This window comes from Eschrichtius robustus, chromosome 13 (assembly GCF_028021215.1).
Source record: "Eschrichtius robustus isolate mEscRob2 chromosome 13, mEscRob2.pri, whole genome shotgun sequence".
In the NCBI taxonomy this organism is placed as follows: Eukaryota; Metazoa; Chordata; class Mammalia; order Artiodactyla; family Eschrichtiidae; genus Eschrichtius; species Eschrichtius robustus.
In genome coordinates, this window is record NC_090836.1 from 50,052,267 (window position 1) to 50,070,391 (window position 18,125).

Genomic DNA, 18,125 nt, shown 5'->3' on the forward strand with positions numbered 1-18,125 from the left:
TCCCCTGCATTGGCAGGCAGATTCCCAACCACTGCGCCAAAAGGGAAGCCCCAATATACGTTGAAATTTTTAACATGGATTTTTTCCAGTTTTATTGAGAAATGATTGATACGTATCCCTTAAAGTTTAAGGCATTCAGTACGATGGTCTGATATATTGTGAAATGATTATCACAAGTTCAGCTAACATTTATCATCTCAAATAGATACAATAAAAAGAAAAGAAAGAAGAAAAGAAAAGGGAAAAAATTTTGTGATGAGAACTTTTAGGATTTACTCTATTAACAACTTTCCTGTATGCCGTGCAGCAGTGTTAATTATAGTCATCATGTTGCACATTACATCCCTAGTACTCATTTATCTTATAACTGGGAATTTGTGCCTTTTGACCACCTTCCTCAAATTCACCCTCTCCCCACCCTCTGCCTCTGGTAACCACATGTCTGATCTCTTTTCCTATGAGTTTGTTTTAGATTCCACATATAGGTGAGAACATACAGTGTTGGTCTTTGTCTGACTTATTTCACTTAGCATAATGCCTTCAAGGTCCAACCATGTTTTTGCAAATGGTATGATTTCCTCATTTTATATGGCTGGATATATTTATCCATTCACCTTAGTTATCCGTTCATCCACTGATGGACACTTAGGTTGTTTCCATGTTTTGGCTATTGTAAATATGTTGCTATGAATATGAGGGTGCAGATATCTTTTAGAATTAGTGTTCTGTTTCCTTTGGATATATTCCCAGAAGTGGAATTGCTGGATCTCGTATGTTAATTCTTTTTTAAATTTTTTGAGAATTCTCTCTACTGATATGAATTTTTAACTTTTGAAAATATTTTTTGTTGTTCAATCTTTATCATTTATTGTGTAAATTTTAAAAATATAAATATTTGGGGCTTCCCTGGTGGCATGGTGGTTGGGAGTCCGCCTGCCAATGCAGGGGACACAGGTTCAATTCCTGGTCTGGGAAGATCTCACATGCCGCGGAGCAACTAAGCCCGTGCGCCACAACTACTGAGCCTGTGCTCTAGAGCCTGTGAGCCACAACTACTGAGCCTGTGTGCTGCAACTACTGAAGCCCGTGCGCCTAGAGCCCGTGCTCCTCAATGAGAGAGGCCACCACAATGAGAAGCCCGTGCACCGCAACGAAGAGTAGCCCCCGCTCACCACAACTAGAGAAAGCCCGCATGCAGCAACGAAGACCCAACGCAGCCAAAAATAAATAAATAAATAAATATATATATATATATATGTATATAAATATTTGATTTTTAAATTATTTTTCTGTGAACATAATCTCTAGGAAACTAAACAATTTGTTTGAAAAATTTTTAAACATCCTTAATTACCTCCAGATTGTTTAGATTCCAGGCTAGGAAGTATCAATAAAATTAATTTTTGTAAAACTAATGTTGTAGACCATGAATCTTGAGGAAAAAATAATTTGCATTTTTATATTAAAAAAATCCTATGTCACCTACACACTTAAGACAAGTCAATAAAGTTGTATTCAATGAAAAATACCCAGTTAGAATTTTTTTTCTACTTTACATGACATCAGTTGGATTTAATCAACTGTTTAACTTACATACATGGTATGTAGTAGACTGCTTCAGAGGATGTTATGAGTGAACTATTTTTAGTAATCATATTTTGCCATCATTGTGTGTGGGTGATTAAAAAGAAAAATCTGACTTTTTAGGCAAATGTAGAACTGTAAATTAGGGTTAGAAGGAGTGCCATGCAGTTTGTAACACCCTTGTTCTCCAAATATAATTATGGATACATTAGAAACTAGTGTATTTTTAGAACCCTGAAAGTTGAAGATTATTATTAAGAACCACACGCAAAGAAAGCATTGTTATTAGACAGTCTTGCATACTGCATACTTGATCGGAAACAAATACTCAATGAAATATTTTCAAATATGGTGTGTTTCTTTATTAAGTTACCCATGTCTAATATCTACTTTATATTTAATTTATTTCTGCTTTCTTAGAGTTTTCCTGTTATGATGGTATGTAATAAGGTGTTATACATTTTGAATTATCTTTTTGGAAACATTCTTAATAAGTATTATTGTGTATGTGTGTGTGTGTGTGTGTGTGTGTGTGTGTTTAGAACTTTTTGTTTTACTTATAAAATTATATCTAGTGAAAATGTATATTCTGAGTAAAATAAAATAACATTATTAATTTCTTCTATTTATAGTCTTTCTATGAAGACGATCATAGTATTTTTGTCTTCATCCATACCATGTGCATAGCCTGTCTCCACTTGTGGGAATTCAAGGTCTGCTTCTCCATGAAAATTTCCCCAAGATCCTCATTTGGAATAAACTATCCCCTATCTTTAAACATATCATGGAACATCTTTAGCTTTATTATGGAATATCATATTCTTTCTAGTTATCTTGTTATGTACATGCCTATAAGTCATACTGTGCACCATGGACTATGGTTTATTCAGCTTCAAGTTCCTCACATCAATCAGTACACTAGTTCACTACCCATAGTAAATACTTCCTAATAGTTGAGTAGAAATCAGAGCCATTGGTGGTGGTGGGATGAATTGGGAGATTGGGATTGACATATATGCACTAATATGTATAAAACAGATAACTAATAAGAACGTGCTGTATAAAAAAAGAAAAAAGAAAAGTGATATATAATAAAATCTTTCTTAAATAATTTTTTTTAACATTTGAACTGTTTTATGGCAAAGTAACCTTTGTATTATAATTTAAGAAATCAAGAGTGAGTATGGAACACACACACACACGCTCACGAGGTGTTCTGAGTATTTGAATATTATTTTGATTCTACATAACTAAAATTCCTGTCCATTCATATTTTCTTTTCAGACTAATTCTCAAGTGTTTTCTTTTGTATTCTCAGTTAACAGATAAAGTATGTGATTTGAATTTAAAAAGCATAGGAGGAAATAGGTATTAAAGTGATGTATTAACCATCAATAGCAATGAGGGTTGTCTCCAGGGGCTGGGGATTATGGGTGATTCATTTTACTTTATGCTTTTATGTATTTCTAGTTACCTGCAATGAACACGTATTACTTGTAAAATTAGGAAGAAAATAAATATCATAAAAATAAAATTTAAATAATGAAAAAATAAATAAAAGTGCTCAATAGAAAAATAAAAAATCAGAGCCATTGGCACAAATGTTTTAAGACTGTCTTAAGCTTGAATAAAGGTAACCAGCATTTCTGTCCAAGGGGGTCATTGTAAGGGCATCGGCTTCCAACTGGGGACTCTCATAAACATAGCATATTTTGCCTCATTGGTTCATCTTCACAGGCTAGGACAAAAACAGTAGATGGTGGAAAGTGAAAGCAGTTACTGATATCATCTGCACATATTTTAGTTCCTTATTCTAAATTGAAGTAAAGTTATGATAAGGCTCAATATAATTGTCACCTCATCTGAAAAGCCCAGCATTGTTATATGATGTCAGTAAATGTCAGCTATTATCAAGTCTTTTGGAAAAATTAATTGTGTCTGTTTATGTCCTTTACATCACATGCTAATACTGCTATTAAAGTCCTTATCATACTCCAGTTTTTTGTCTCTGAGATCCTCAGTGATAAAGAATGCCTTCTTCATCTCTTAGCTTCCAGTTCTTAACACAACTCGCAGTCTGTTCTGTATACTCAGTGCATATTTGTAGAACGAATGTGTAGTTTTATTTAAATTGCAAGACTGCCACTTGCAACTGTAGGACTCATGCTACCCCTTGATAAATTTTGCCATTACATGTGACTTTAAAAAGCTTTAAATTTATTATAAATGAAAAATAAAATTGTTGATAAATTTAATTTTAGCTTTTGAAGACATGATTAAGAGTATAAGTAAAAGTTAGGTTATAAGCATTTGCTAGGTTATTACAGTAATGATTTGGGTTGACAGATGTTGAGTTAAAACTCACCTTTATTCTTTTTTTTTTTTTTTAATTCAAACAGAAAGTCACAAAAATCACCTTTATTCTAATAAATATTTCTCAGGCAAATTTAAGAGGAATTGGTGGCTAGTGTTTCATGAACCTTTAAAAGGAAAATTAACATCAGTTACACAGACAAAAATGAACAGAAAAAATAAAACCTGTTATTTCACTAAATTTTCATCTACTCAAAGACAGAATATTATTAACAATAATTCATGTCATTATTAATCATAAAGTTGATGGTAATAACTAACATTTAGTTTGCTCATATTAATTTCCTAGTTTCCCAGTGGGTTAATTGTAGTCTGCTCTCCATTTTTAGGAGAAAAAAGTAGTGGTAAATTCTTTGTCAGTGTTACATAGTAATTAGCTAAGCTGGGATTTGAACCCAGGTCTCTATGTTTCTACAATGCTTGTGGTATAAGATCTGCATTGAAAATGCTTAACTCAGACTTACAGTGAATACCTTACATCCAATCACCAGGTGGAGAACTGGATTGACTTCTAAGGAATGTCCCCTGAAATTCTACAGCTCAATCTTCCTGACAACTTTGTGAAGAGAGCAGAACCTTTTAAAAGACTTATTTTTCTACCAGATTATTAATTACCTAGACACCAAAATATGAGTACCTGTGAAACGCTTAAAGGTCTGATTACGATATTTATGTAGATTGTCCACTGATTGTTTTAGCCAATCATCTAGAATAGTGGTTTTCGAATTATGACTATGGAGTCAAATGACCTGGGGTGATGCACAAGGGGCAGGGGCACTGCAGGAGAAAGCTCCAGCCCCGCTCCCTCCACTAATTAATAGAAGTATTACTTTATTTATGAAATATATTGGATTTGTTGGCAATATATTTCATTTAAAAAAGTTTCCTCAATGGAAAAATAAAGAAGAAAGGAAGGAAGAGGGAGAGAGAAGTGGGGGAGGGAGAAGGAAAGAACAAGGGGAAGGAGAAAGAGAAGAAGAAGAAAGACAAAGGAAAGAAAGGACGAAGAGAGGGAAGAAGGAAGGTAGGGAAAAAAGAAATTTATATGCACTAGTCTAAGCAATTCAAGGCATAAGGAAGAACAGAAATTCTCATAAGTTTGCCTGAAAAATGATGACTGAGAAATTAAAACTACTTCATACATATAGTTCAAGTAAACATGTAAATAGGGAGACAAAAATAAATGTTCTGCATAGGAAATATGTATATACTTATACTTATCTTTTTGTAAGTATGCGAATTGATAGCCCAGAACACATTTTTATCTAGCAATTGTTTGCAAGCAAAATGTGTTAAGGAAAGAGACTAAATTGGGGGAGATAAGGGTTAATTTTTTTTTAATTGCTTATTCATTGTTAGAAAAAAAAGGAATATGTACTACTCCCTTTCTCCTACCTATTACAAATACAAGCTGTGAGAATTTATCAGAAATCCAATTCCTTGGATTAGAGAAAATAAATAAAAATACTCTGACCTTTAGTGTATTCTCTCATTTTCCAGTGACAAGACATTTCCTTTGGTTACTTTATCATAGCTTTATATTCCTTAGGTTTATTATACGAAATTTAACCTTAGTCATTTTTAGTGGGACTGTTTCTGACACAGTTATAGGTAAGGGAACAGGCACATGCCACTTGTACTTGAGGTTTGAAGTCAGGGAGATGACACAAAAAGAAGGGTGAACTATAATGTTACCAGATAGAGTCACATAGACTGAAGCAAATCTTGCTTGTATGACCCCCCCCTGCCACAAGGAGAAAGTAGTCTAGAAGCTTTGAAATGTCTACTAGGAAGCAACATAGGACTGTGGTTAGGAACTTGTATTCTGGAGTAGGACTGTCTGTTTTGTCTAATTCTAATTCTCTATCTTACTAACGTACTTAACCATTCAATGCTTCAGTTTCCCCATTTGCCAGATGAAGATTATGAACTATTTCCTTCATAGATTTGTTGATTGAATGAGAAAGCCCATGCAAGAAACTTAGAATAATACCTGAAGACATATCAAATGCTCAGAAAAGGTTAATTAATATTATTACCATGGGCTGTGTCAGTACAAATACATGAACATTTAAAATGATGGCAACCACTGTTCTCCACGGGAAGACTTTTGTCGCTTCGCATTATAAGCACTTGTGGGAAACTTCAACACGAATATGAGACAAAAGAAAACTGCATCATATATAAATGAGTGAGAATTCCTGATGTCACTTTGAACAATTTTAAAATCAGTTTCTTTTTATGTAAAATAGAAAAAAATAGGGTTTTAGGGATACTCAAATGACAAAATGGATGTGATTTTATCATAGGACCTGAGAAATGTTAATCACTCATAAAAATGTACTCTTATTATTAGTGCAATAGTCTGACTCCATGTTTGATGTTTGACTCCTGGCAGCTTTTAAGCCCCATCCCTCCCTCTTTCCTTTCAGCCCCACATCTGAGCAAGCAGATAAGAAAGCCCAGTGCTACTCCCTTTAGCCCTGGCAGGAAGTTCAAAGATGCACCTGCACAGGAACCCTCATCCACTCCGTACTCATTATAAAAACAGCAAGCCAATTTCCTTTCCCTGCTTTCTTAAACAATTTTTAGAACAACTTATTAAGTCTGACTTTCTCTTCCCAGAAAGCTTCCTTACGTGGGTAAGAAAATCTTTTCATGCTCTCTTGGTATATGTGGGCATCCGTGGTCTGGACATCCTAACCGAATTTTAGATTTTAGGCGGGGACTACCCTGCTTCTATAGAGTGGCCACAATAAAAAGCAACTCATGGGTCACGCGATCACTTTGCTCATGTGAAGTAAGATTCTTCTATGAAGTATAAGGTTCAGATAAACTGCATCTGAAATACTCAAGCCATATTGAAAGGGAAAAAATTAATGGAATGCCTCAGGTCACTTTGTTAGCAGCTACAGGTAGGGAATTAAACAAAGTATCATTGGAGGTTCTTCGTAAATCAAAAGGAGGAAACATAATTTTAATGATTGTTCTTTACCTTTTCTTTGTTTTGTATTTTTGGAAATGTAATGCATATATTTGAGGGTATTCTTATATATTATTTTGTCTTTTTGCTTCTTTTCTTATGTATGTATACTGCCTTTTCATGTCATTTATATTTCATATTAGTGAAATTGTCACTTCAAATTAAATTTTTGTAAAGTTGTCTTCATTAATCAATATATCCTTATAGTTTCCCTATCATCAGGTTGTTTTTTTTTATTATAGAGTTACATTCTATTTTATTTATGCTTCTTTTCATTCACCTTTTGATGTATTTCTCTTCTGTAATAGATATCATATTTGCTTATCATTTGAAAAGTGTTGTTATAATAGCATTTATAATAAACATGATAAGATTTTGTTCTCACATTTTCAAGCTCTTTGTCCTGGCCTCTAATCATCAATTTATAAGTTTTTTCATCCACAAACAAACCTCAAAAATCCTGTTATGACATGCTTGTTCATTTGTATATCTGGATTCCAGTCATATGCACTCTTTATTTTCTTCAGAGACAAATTATTTTTCATGAAAATGATTTTCATTCTTTAAGAATAAATAAAAGTTTAATAAGTCTACAGTCTTAATTTCAAAGGACATTATTATTGATTGCCATTATTTATGAAGTCACTAGACTTAGGTAGTCAGCTGATTACAAGGAAAGAAGTCTTAATAAAATTAATTAGAGCTGAGTGTTTTTTTCTGTGTTGTCACCTACCCTATTTTGTTGTAGTTTGGACATTTATAAATGAAAATAGCGTTTTTCTTCCAATAGTAATTAAACAAAGAGGATTTAAAACTGAGTTCTTGGATTAAAATTGTCATCAATTCAATAACTTTGTAGTTATTGGGTTTTTATATTATCTTGCATTTTATGTGACTTTTAAATAAATATACTAAGTTCCTATTTAACACTTAATAAGTGACAAAGTGAAGATTTCTAGAAGTCAAAGATCAAAGATTAAAATGAAAAGTTGATGTTTAAACAGTTAAACTGGATATAATTTGATCATAATTTGTGTTTCTCTTTGTATTGAGTACATTTTTCTACAGTGACTCAGTTCATGCTGGACGTTGCCTTGTTGGATTTCCTCTATTGAGCTCCTTTCAGGTTGAATTCTATGATATACCTGGCTTGAAATTTTTTGAAGAGAGGCTAATTTATTTATTTTTTATTTTATTGTTTTTATAAATTTATTTATTTTATTTATTTTTGGCTGCGTTGGGTCTTCGTTGCTGCACGCGGGCTTTCTCTAGTTGTGGAGAGCGGGGGGCTACTCTTTGTTGTGGTGCACAGGCTCTAGGCGCACGGGCTCAGTAGTTGTGGCTCGCGGGCTCTAGAGCGCAGGCTCAGCAGTGTGGCACACGGGCTTAGTTGCCCCACGGCATGCGGGATCTTCCTGGACCAGGCCTCGAACCCGTGTCCTCTGCATTGGCAGGCGGATTCTTAACCACTGCGCCACCAGGGAAGCCCAAGAGGCTAATTTATATGCACATTATTTATCCCCAACCTCAAAAACAGTAGAAGTGGTCAACAATTCCTGCGCACTGTCGACCTTATCCACTTTCCCAGGCACTGTTCATTCTTAGCCTGAGCCTCTTTATTGCTGAATTATCTGTCTATTTTTCCTGCTTCTCATGAAGTTCCTAAACAAGTATAAGTTTAATTAGAGAATGCTTGAAAATCTGTTTCATCATCGACTGTCTTAATGTTGCTTTGTTGCTGGTCTTACTAAAAACATGTAAGTTGAAATGATGTGTTGTGGTGACTTGGACAAAACATGCAGAATGGATAAGGGCAGAGGGTTTCTAGAACTTCTGTGTACCAAAGAACCTCTTCAGGGTAAGGTCACAGGAATAGAAGATGCCAGGACAACTGGCTGGAGTTCAGAGGCAGGGTAAGGATGAGGCAAGAAGTAGGGCATTATGTCACAGGTGTTTATATAATCTATTGATTGATTGATTGATTGATTTGTTTCATTAAGGTTTAACAGATACAGTGAAATGGACAGATTTTAAGTGTAAGTCCAATAAGTTCAAATGTGTATAAGATGAAACTAAAAACTTTCTCAAAATCTACATTTCCATCATGTGTAAAATATATTTGTGATAAAAGGAAACTCTGTTATTTGGGCACAGAATAACCAGTATTTAACAGAGAGAAAACTCAAATTCTAGTTACTCCTTTTTTATTTGCATATTATAAATTTAAAAATTTGCAGTAAAGGAGTCACAAGCCTTTTTGTTTCCTTGTGAATAAACCTATCATATTTAGCCAATTTTGTTAAATTTTAAGTACATTTTGTTGCTTCTATCTAAATTGTTATTTGCACTTATTATAGCTCAGGTGCACAAAGTACATTTTGTTCATACACTCTACACTTATTACATATCTTCAAGTATATTTCATTATTTTCTTTCATATTTTGGTACAACCAGACCTTTCTTTCTTTTAAACAAAATATTTTACTTTTATCTCTTTTATCTTCCTAGATAAACAACTCATTCATCCACTGATGGATACTTAGGCTGTTTTTATGTCTTGGCTATTGCAAATAATGTTGCAGTGAAAATGGGAGGGCAGATACCACTTTGAGATACTGATTTAACTACCTTCAAATATATACCCAGAAGTGAGATTGCTGGATCATGTGGTAGTTCTATTTTTAGCTTTTTGAGGAACCTCTATAGTGTTGTCCGTAGTGGCTGTACCAATTTGTACTCTCACCAACAGTGTGCAAGTGTTCCCTGTTCTTCACATCCTCACCAGCACTTGTTGTCTCTTGTCTTTTTGATAACAGCCATTTTTATAGGTGTGAAGTGATATCTCATTGTAGTTTTGATTTGCATTTCCTTCATGATTAGTAATGTTGAACACCTTTTGATGTATCTGTGGGCCATTAGAATATCTTAAGAAAAATGTCTATTCCAGTCATTTGCCTATTTTTAAATTGAGTTATTTGATTTTTTGATATTGAATGTAATGGCATTTTTTTATAGAAATAGAAAAAAATGATTCTAAAATTTGTATTGTAACAAAAAAGACCCCAAATAACTCAGAAATCCTGAGAAAGAATGAAGCTGGAAGCATCGCACTTCTGGATTTCAAACTATATTACAAAGCTATAGTAATCAAAAAAGTATGGTACTCACATAAGAAGAGACACATAGACCAATGGAATAGAATTGAGAGCCCAGAAATTAACTCATGTATATATGGTCAACTGATCTTTGACTAATACTCAATGGAGAAAATATAGTCTTCAATAAATGGTGTTGGGAAAACTGAATATTCACATGCAAAGAATGAAAATGAACCCATATCTCACACCACTCACAAAAATTACCTTGAAATGGGTTAAAGACTTAAATGTAAGACCTGAAACCATAAAACTTCTAGAAGAAAGCAAAAGTAACAAGCTCCTTGACATTGGTCTTTGCAATAATTTTATGGATATGAAAACAAAAGCACAGGCAACAAAAGCAATGCTAAATAAGCAGGACTACATCAAACTAAAAAGCTGTTGCATAGGAAAAAAATGATCCACAAAATAAAAAGGCAACTTATAGAATGGGAGAAAATATTTGTACACCACCTATCTGATAAGGGGTTAATATCCAAAATATATAAGGAACTCATACGATTCTTAGTCCTATACAAAGTAGAATATTGTTTGTACTGTGATAGAATTAGAAAGAAGACAGAAAGAGTTGTTTTAAAACCAATATTAGTAACTCCAATTTAAAAAAAAATCCTTCTATTTATCAGAAATATACTAAATTAACTTTAAAAAATAAAATTATAAACTCTGTATTCATAAATCATATTTTAAAAGACTCTAAGTTATGTTAAAAAGTTCTGAATATCACACTTTTCTTTTTATCTCTAACCACAACTAAGGATGTTACCTTAATTCACAGAATTTTAGAATATTTTTTTACAGAAAAAAATTTACTGTCCAACCTGTAACAGAGCTATTTTGGGGAGAAAAAAAGTTTTCTTTAAAAGAGTCAAAACTTTTAATGTATTAAAAGGTAAACATTTTTTTAAATTTGTTGAATTTTTTCATTTTCAATTTATGTAAATCCTAAATATGTATCAATTAGAACTTGAGCTCCAGTAGCTTGTAAGAGACTTTAAAATCTGATTCACTGAATCCTTGTTTTATGGAGCCTTTCAAATGAACACCCTTGTTCATATCAAAAGTTCCTGTTACTGTCACAGCAATTCCAAATTGCCCTTGGTGAAACTATGTCGATTAAAGAAATATGCATATGAGTTAAATTGTAACAAGAGTTATGAAGGAAGCAGATATTTAGTCTGGAGGGAACACACACTTAAGAAACTTCATGAGAACTGCAATAGTCAGTAAAGATTACAGTTTTGAAACCACGTGTCTCCAGAACCGGGCCAAAAATTAGTTGTCACCAAAGACTAGTGGCCCAGAGAAGCTCCCTGGCCTGGCAGAGGGAATTAAATAAAATATTCTCAGAAACATGAAGACAATACTGAGGAATGTCCTTATAAGGTTTTCAAAGTGCAACATGACATTTTGAAAGCATCAGCTGCAATCCAGTTGAGAGGACAATTTTTCCAACCTCTATCTGTCTCTTGCCCTTTGAACTTCATCTTATAAACTGGGGGTCAGCAAACTACAGCCAGAAGGTTAAACTCAGACCAATATCTGTATAAATAAAGTTTTATTGGAACACAGCCTTGTGCATTCATTACATATTGTCTGCAGTTTTCGGGCTACAATACCGATTCGAGTAGTTGCAGCAAAGACTGTCTGGCCCAGAGAACCTAAATATTTACTACCTGGCCTTTTACAGAAAAACATTTATTGAACCTTATTAGAGACATAAATCCTTACAGACAATAGACAGGTAGAGTTGGCAGTTAGTGGTAAATTAATGCTATGGAAGATCCACGCAAAGGAAAAATGTGTGCACATTTGACCAATGACCAACAAGTCTGGGGAATTCTTTTCTCAGAATGGAGAAGAAAACATAATGCTGAGGACTCTATGAAATAATTGGAACTCTGATTAAGCATAAAACTTACATCATATTCACCAGCAGGTGGGCTCAGCTGGGGAAGACTCCAGGTATCTCAGATGTGCACACTGTTACAGAGGTGAGCTCCTTGTCAAGGTGAACGAGGGATGTGGCCAAGTCTCGCTGGGGCTCCACTTGCTAAGACCATCCAAGTCACTCTGGTGGTAGGTTTATTAGCTTGCTACAGCAAAGGAAAATGCAAACTGTGAGGAACCATGAGGAGTCTCAAAATGGGGAATCTGGGAAAGTTATTTATGGCATTTTGGATACTGGAATTACTCATAGGATGGTATTCACAGGGACTGAACTGATTTTATAAAATAAGGAGCTGCTGGAAGATCAGTGCCATACCTTTAAAATATATGAGCCTCTACAGGGTTACTATTTGGTCAATTGGTCTGTGTTTTAGCTTGAAACATATGGGTCTGAATAAACTGGTGTTAAAGGGATTTGAGCTTAGATTATCTTGCATGCCATGCTTTTGTACAGTTTGTCTGTTTTGTGAGTCCTTTGACTGTTTTGAAAGTATGGTTTCTATTTCAAGGATCAGTATAATAACATGAATTGGAATAATAAATACCACATTTAGGTTTGTGGGAAGAAGATGCAATTGAGGACGTGTGCAGCTTCTATTTGTACTTTTCTTAAATTGGCATAGCTTAGGTTATATTTTTTATAAGATGACCCCTCTTCCCTTGGCCTATGGACAGCCATTGATAGGGGTTAAGAGTAGAGTCACCAAACGCTAAATGCTCCTGCCAAGATCTCTCCCTCCTTCTTCCTCTCAGACATAATTCAGCTCTAGTCCATTATTTTCTGCTTTAAACTCTAGGGGGAAATCTCAATGTTCCTTTTACCCTGTCACCTCCAGAAGCCCAGGTCTCCCTGGGCAAGTCTTATGTTTCCGACCATAGACTATAAGCTTACAATACTTTTCCACGTGAGCATTTCTTATATCCTACTTGCTTTATTTTTTCTATGACACTTATCGTCCTCTAACATAACATGTATTTCACTTATTTTCTTAAATATCAGCACTGCCTGTTGTGGCAGGCAGAATTCTAAAGATGCCCTCGCCCCAAGACTTCCGTCTGGTGGCTATTCAATCAAACATTAATATAGGTACTGCTGTGAAGGGATTTTGCAAATGTAGTAAAATCCCAAAACTGTTGACCTTAAGATGACAGAGACTATCCATCCATCCAGGTGGAACTGACTCAGTCAGACGAGCCATTTTAAAGCAGTTTCCTCTGGCTGGTAGCAGAAAGGAAAGACAGAGATACTTGAATTAAGAGAACTTGATATGCCATTGCTGGTTTTGGAGATGGAATGGGTCATGTACAAGAAGCAGCCACAGGAGCTAAGAGTGATTCTTGGCAGAGAGCCAGTAAGCAAAGGAGGACCTCAGTTCTACAACTGCAAGGAAATGAACTCTGCCAACAATGTGAATGATCTTGGTAGCAGATTCTTTCTCAGAGACTCCAAATAATAGCCTATCCCTGCTGACTGGTTTTTTCATCCTTGTGAGAACCTAAACAGAGGACCCAGCCAACACGAGTCAGACTCTTGATGTACAGAACTGAGATAATAAATAGGTGCTGTTTTAAGCTGTAATAAGAATAGAGATGGTTTTCCCCATTTTGTTCACTGTTATATCCTTAGCACCTAGAATTGTGCCTGACACATGAGAAACATTTTAGAAATAATTCCAAATTAATCTGCTAAACTAAACACTATGAATAATATGAGACTGTTTTTTAATCCTGTAGACTCACTCTAGATATTTAACTGTAAATTCAGTTAAGTAAAAGATTAAGGGTTAAAAGTTTGAGGGTCCATCTAATAATATTACATAATTTTATTAAATCTTATTAAAATTATAAAAGGCATCAATGTTACACTTACAAATGTTTAAATCTTTTTTTAAGATGAATTGATTACCAGACACTGAATACTTAATTTAATGCATGTTTTAGTGCACTTTATGTGACACAAATTAATTTGCAATAGAGGCAGGAAACCTATCTCTAAGCTAATTAGTCATGGTCAAGTCTTAATTATCTTCTTAAATAGGAAAACAGCAGGTTTATAAAGATAACTACTATGGTATTCTTGAGAGATACTCTCTCTTATTTGTTAATAACTCTTTCCATTAAAATACTGAAAACATTCAATGATATAGATTTCAACACAAGGACTTTGAAATAATGATACCTATTTTTGAACACCTACAACTTTTCAGCCTCTGTACATTCCTTCCAACCACACCACAAGGTGCTTTTATTTCTATTTTAGGCATGAGGAAAGTGAGCCTCAGAGATATGAAGTAACTAATGCAACATAGGAAAAATTGAATTGGCAGGTCTTACGATTCCAGCACAGGTGGCTGCATAACTCAAGTTTCATGTTTGTTCTATTCTGTTACATTGTCAATCAGTGATATTTTTGTTTATTAAATGTAGCCATAATTACTATGAATATATACAAATTTACATACATGTCTGAATATTTGCAGTGTTTGTACCTGAGATTTATTATATATGAACCAGATATGATCATCATTTTCCTAGACAACAATTTTATCTTGGAAACTTGGTTAGAAAGAGTTGAAATTTTGTCATGAGAGCAATAATCAAATTTGCAAAACAAGTGCAAATGTGAGTTGATTTTGATCTACAAAATGACTGAACGACCTTAAAATGATCAGTTATTAATTGACATTTCTTATTCTTTCTTTCAGTACATGTTGATTGAGAGTACATCATGTGCCTGGCATTGCACTCTAGGCTAAATTCAACATGAGATTTGTCCATGGTATTCTGGGAGCTTTGAGAGAGGGATCTGAAGTGATATATTGACAGCTGAGGCCGAGAGATGAGTGGGTGTTAGCCTTAAGAAGGGCAGTTTAGAGGGAAAAAGAGAGTAGGAGTGTGGGAATAATCCAGACTGAGAGAAAGTGAATGAAAAGGACTTAAAATGAAGATCTTTTTTTTTCTGAGGAACTGAAAGAAGTGCATTGCTTTTGGATCATAGAGTCCATTGTGGGGAAAAGGAGCACATGGAGAAAGATTAAAAAGGATGAGATTTGTGTGTGCAATGCATTCTAGGTCACATTAATAAAGTTGAAATTTATGTGGTGCCACTGAAGGGAATGCCATGAGTAGGTTTTGTATTTGTTCACTCACTCATTCAACAATATTCATTAAAGGCTTGCTCTGTGTACTGTGCACCAGGCACAGGCTCCTGGGTTAGGAGCTACAGACTGCAGTGAATTCGTCACTGTCAGGGTCCTTTCCCTCATAGAGCTTATTATCTGGATTGATGGTTTTGAAAGGACAATCTATTGCAATATAAATAATAAATTGTCACAAAGAAAGACCAAATAGAGGGAGTTGGAGTAGGAAGCAAACAGGGATAATTGCCTGACCTAAGAACACAGGATCTAGCAACAAGGAAGTCTTGGTGACAGAGATGGGGATATATTAAATGGAGGAGGCATTTAGACCCCAACTTCTTTTGTAAAGTTGGGACTAGATGGAGAGCAGGTACTATATATCCTCATCACTGTATTTCCAGCCCTTGTTTCCTAATTTAACCTTGACTCTGAATCATAATCTTTGCCAGGTCATTGCATCCAAGCATCCTTGATTTTAAAGTGTGCCCAACATCTGCCTAACCTATTAACTGGGACTGAATTTGGTGGTTTCAGGTCCTTTGCCATTAAATTCACAATTACTATATTCTGGCTAATGAAAACCTTGACTCTTTGGACATTTTTCTTTTCAGCATTATTGGGATAGAGTCACATTCAATTAAATGAGTAGCATGGTGATGAGTGGTTAGTGAATCTCTCTTTCCCCAAAATATTTACTAATCTAGTCAAAAAGTTACAAGATGGTAACTGCCCAAATTGATGACCTATTTTAGTAACTATTTGTTCACTGATTTTTCTGTGCTGTGCAATTGGTTCTTGTATAGACAGGTTTGCTCTATAATATTTCATATGTAAATGTTTCTTCTCCTTAACAGTATTTAAAACAAAAATGTTCAAATAGTTGTTTAATTTTTCTTCCCTACCCTTAAAATGTAAATTCACTCATTTTCTGGTTTTAGTGTGTTTTTTAGTTTTTAAATTTATATTAAGTTTATAAAGTACATGCTTTTTAAATTACATTTTTGTTTTTTAGAAAAATAAATATATTCAACGATTTATTTAATTACTTTTTAAATATTAAAGGTAGAATATAATTATAATTTGCAAAACAGTTCATTCTTCCACCACATTCTTGAAACAAAAACATAAGCATTCATACTCCCTGTTTTCAGGCCCTCATTTTCTTGCAAAAAAAAAAAAAAGGTATTTGGAGATTTGAAAAGTTCCAATTTTATATTTAGATCTGACAGGAACAAATTTCAGAATAAATTCTATTTTTAAGCCCCCTGACAATTTTTAACATGTCTATGCTTAATTTTTTATTAGTTGTATTATGGCTTATTAGTACATTTAATGGAAGTCACAGGGTTGGATTTGAATATATTTGTGTTTAAGTTTTCTTCTGTTAAAGTTTATTTGTTTTACTTGGACTGTCTAATCTTTGCTCTCGAGTGTTATACATTCAAACTTCAGTAGCATCATATTATAAATCATGAAGAGTAAGTTTGACACTTGGAGAAAAAAAGTATAGAATTATTTCTTCAAATTGTCATAGTACTTTAATGTCTTGAACTGTGTAAAAATTAAAGTATATAACAGAAACGTTAAATATTTCTTAGACATCCTAGGGCCACTCCCATTTCTAATTTGATACACTTTCTTTACAAAAAATTCCAGCTTTATATGTTTAGTCCACTTTTTTCCTTCTTTTTCTTCTTATTTTTAGCAATATACTTAGTATCACAGTTGCATAAATGAAAAAGTTAAAATAAAAATTCTCAGTCAAAACCTCCATTTTATGAATTTCATTTGATATCAGAAAATTCAATATTTATAAATGTTTATAACCTGCAACAATTAATGTAAGCTAACAGGTACCTTTAAAGATCAAACATTTTAAATTACTAATAAAAACAAATAAAAACGCTTAGAACTAGTCCTATTTAAGTAAGCACTCAATAAAGCTGGGCTTCTCTATTCTAATTTTTATCTTGCCTTTAACCCTTTAAAGGCAAGGTCTGTAAAATAATCCAAAGCTTTACATTGGGGAATTTATGGATACATTATAAATACTATAGGATGAGGTAGAAGTAAAGCCTTCCTTCTGGACAGCAGTTTCTAAAACAGGAAATTTCACCCGTTCCTGTGGTATTAGTTCTATGATAAATCTCCCTTGTAGAAGGTTTCTGTATAATTCAGGCAGGCTCTCATTATAATTTGCAAGAAGTTGCCTTATAAACGAAACCTATAATTTGTGCTATGGTTTCTGTCAAATTCAAATATTCTTCTATTACTTTGAAGACTTTCAAATGTTACTTGTCGGTATTAAAATTGTATTATTTTCCCACTCAAAATCGTCTCTGCTTTTGATATTCAAGCACAATAGGTGAGTGGCTATTCTCCAAAGAAATGAACAACTGTGGATTTAAAATTCTATTTTATTTTTTTCGCTTATGAAATCTTAATGGGTATCCTTTTGGCTTTACGGAAGTGGACTATAAAACTGACAAACAAGTCAAAAAGTTAATTTCACCATTATGTATAAAAACTTGATATGGAAAAGTCAGGTTTCATTAACTGTTCAAAGATTATTACTCTCCTCTCTATCGTAGACCCTTGAACATAGAGGGCGCTGTTACATTAATGAAGATCACCATTTCAAGCAGTGTTTATAGTTCCTTTTAATGGCAAGACCATCAGTTCAAATGTGTTCCATGACTGCTATGTATAATCATTTTATCTTTCTCTCAGTAAATATCTTTTTCATAATGCTTTAATGAAGTCCTTTTCATAGGCTTTCATCTGAGATAAGTAAAGATGTGAATATGAATGCATGGAAATATTTATGGAAAACATTAGCTCATATGTTAAATGCCTCATGAAGTTTCCTGACAGCACCACTATTAATTTTTAACACATATAATAATATATCATGACAAAAATCAGTCAACATGAGTC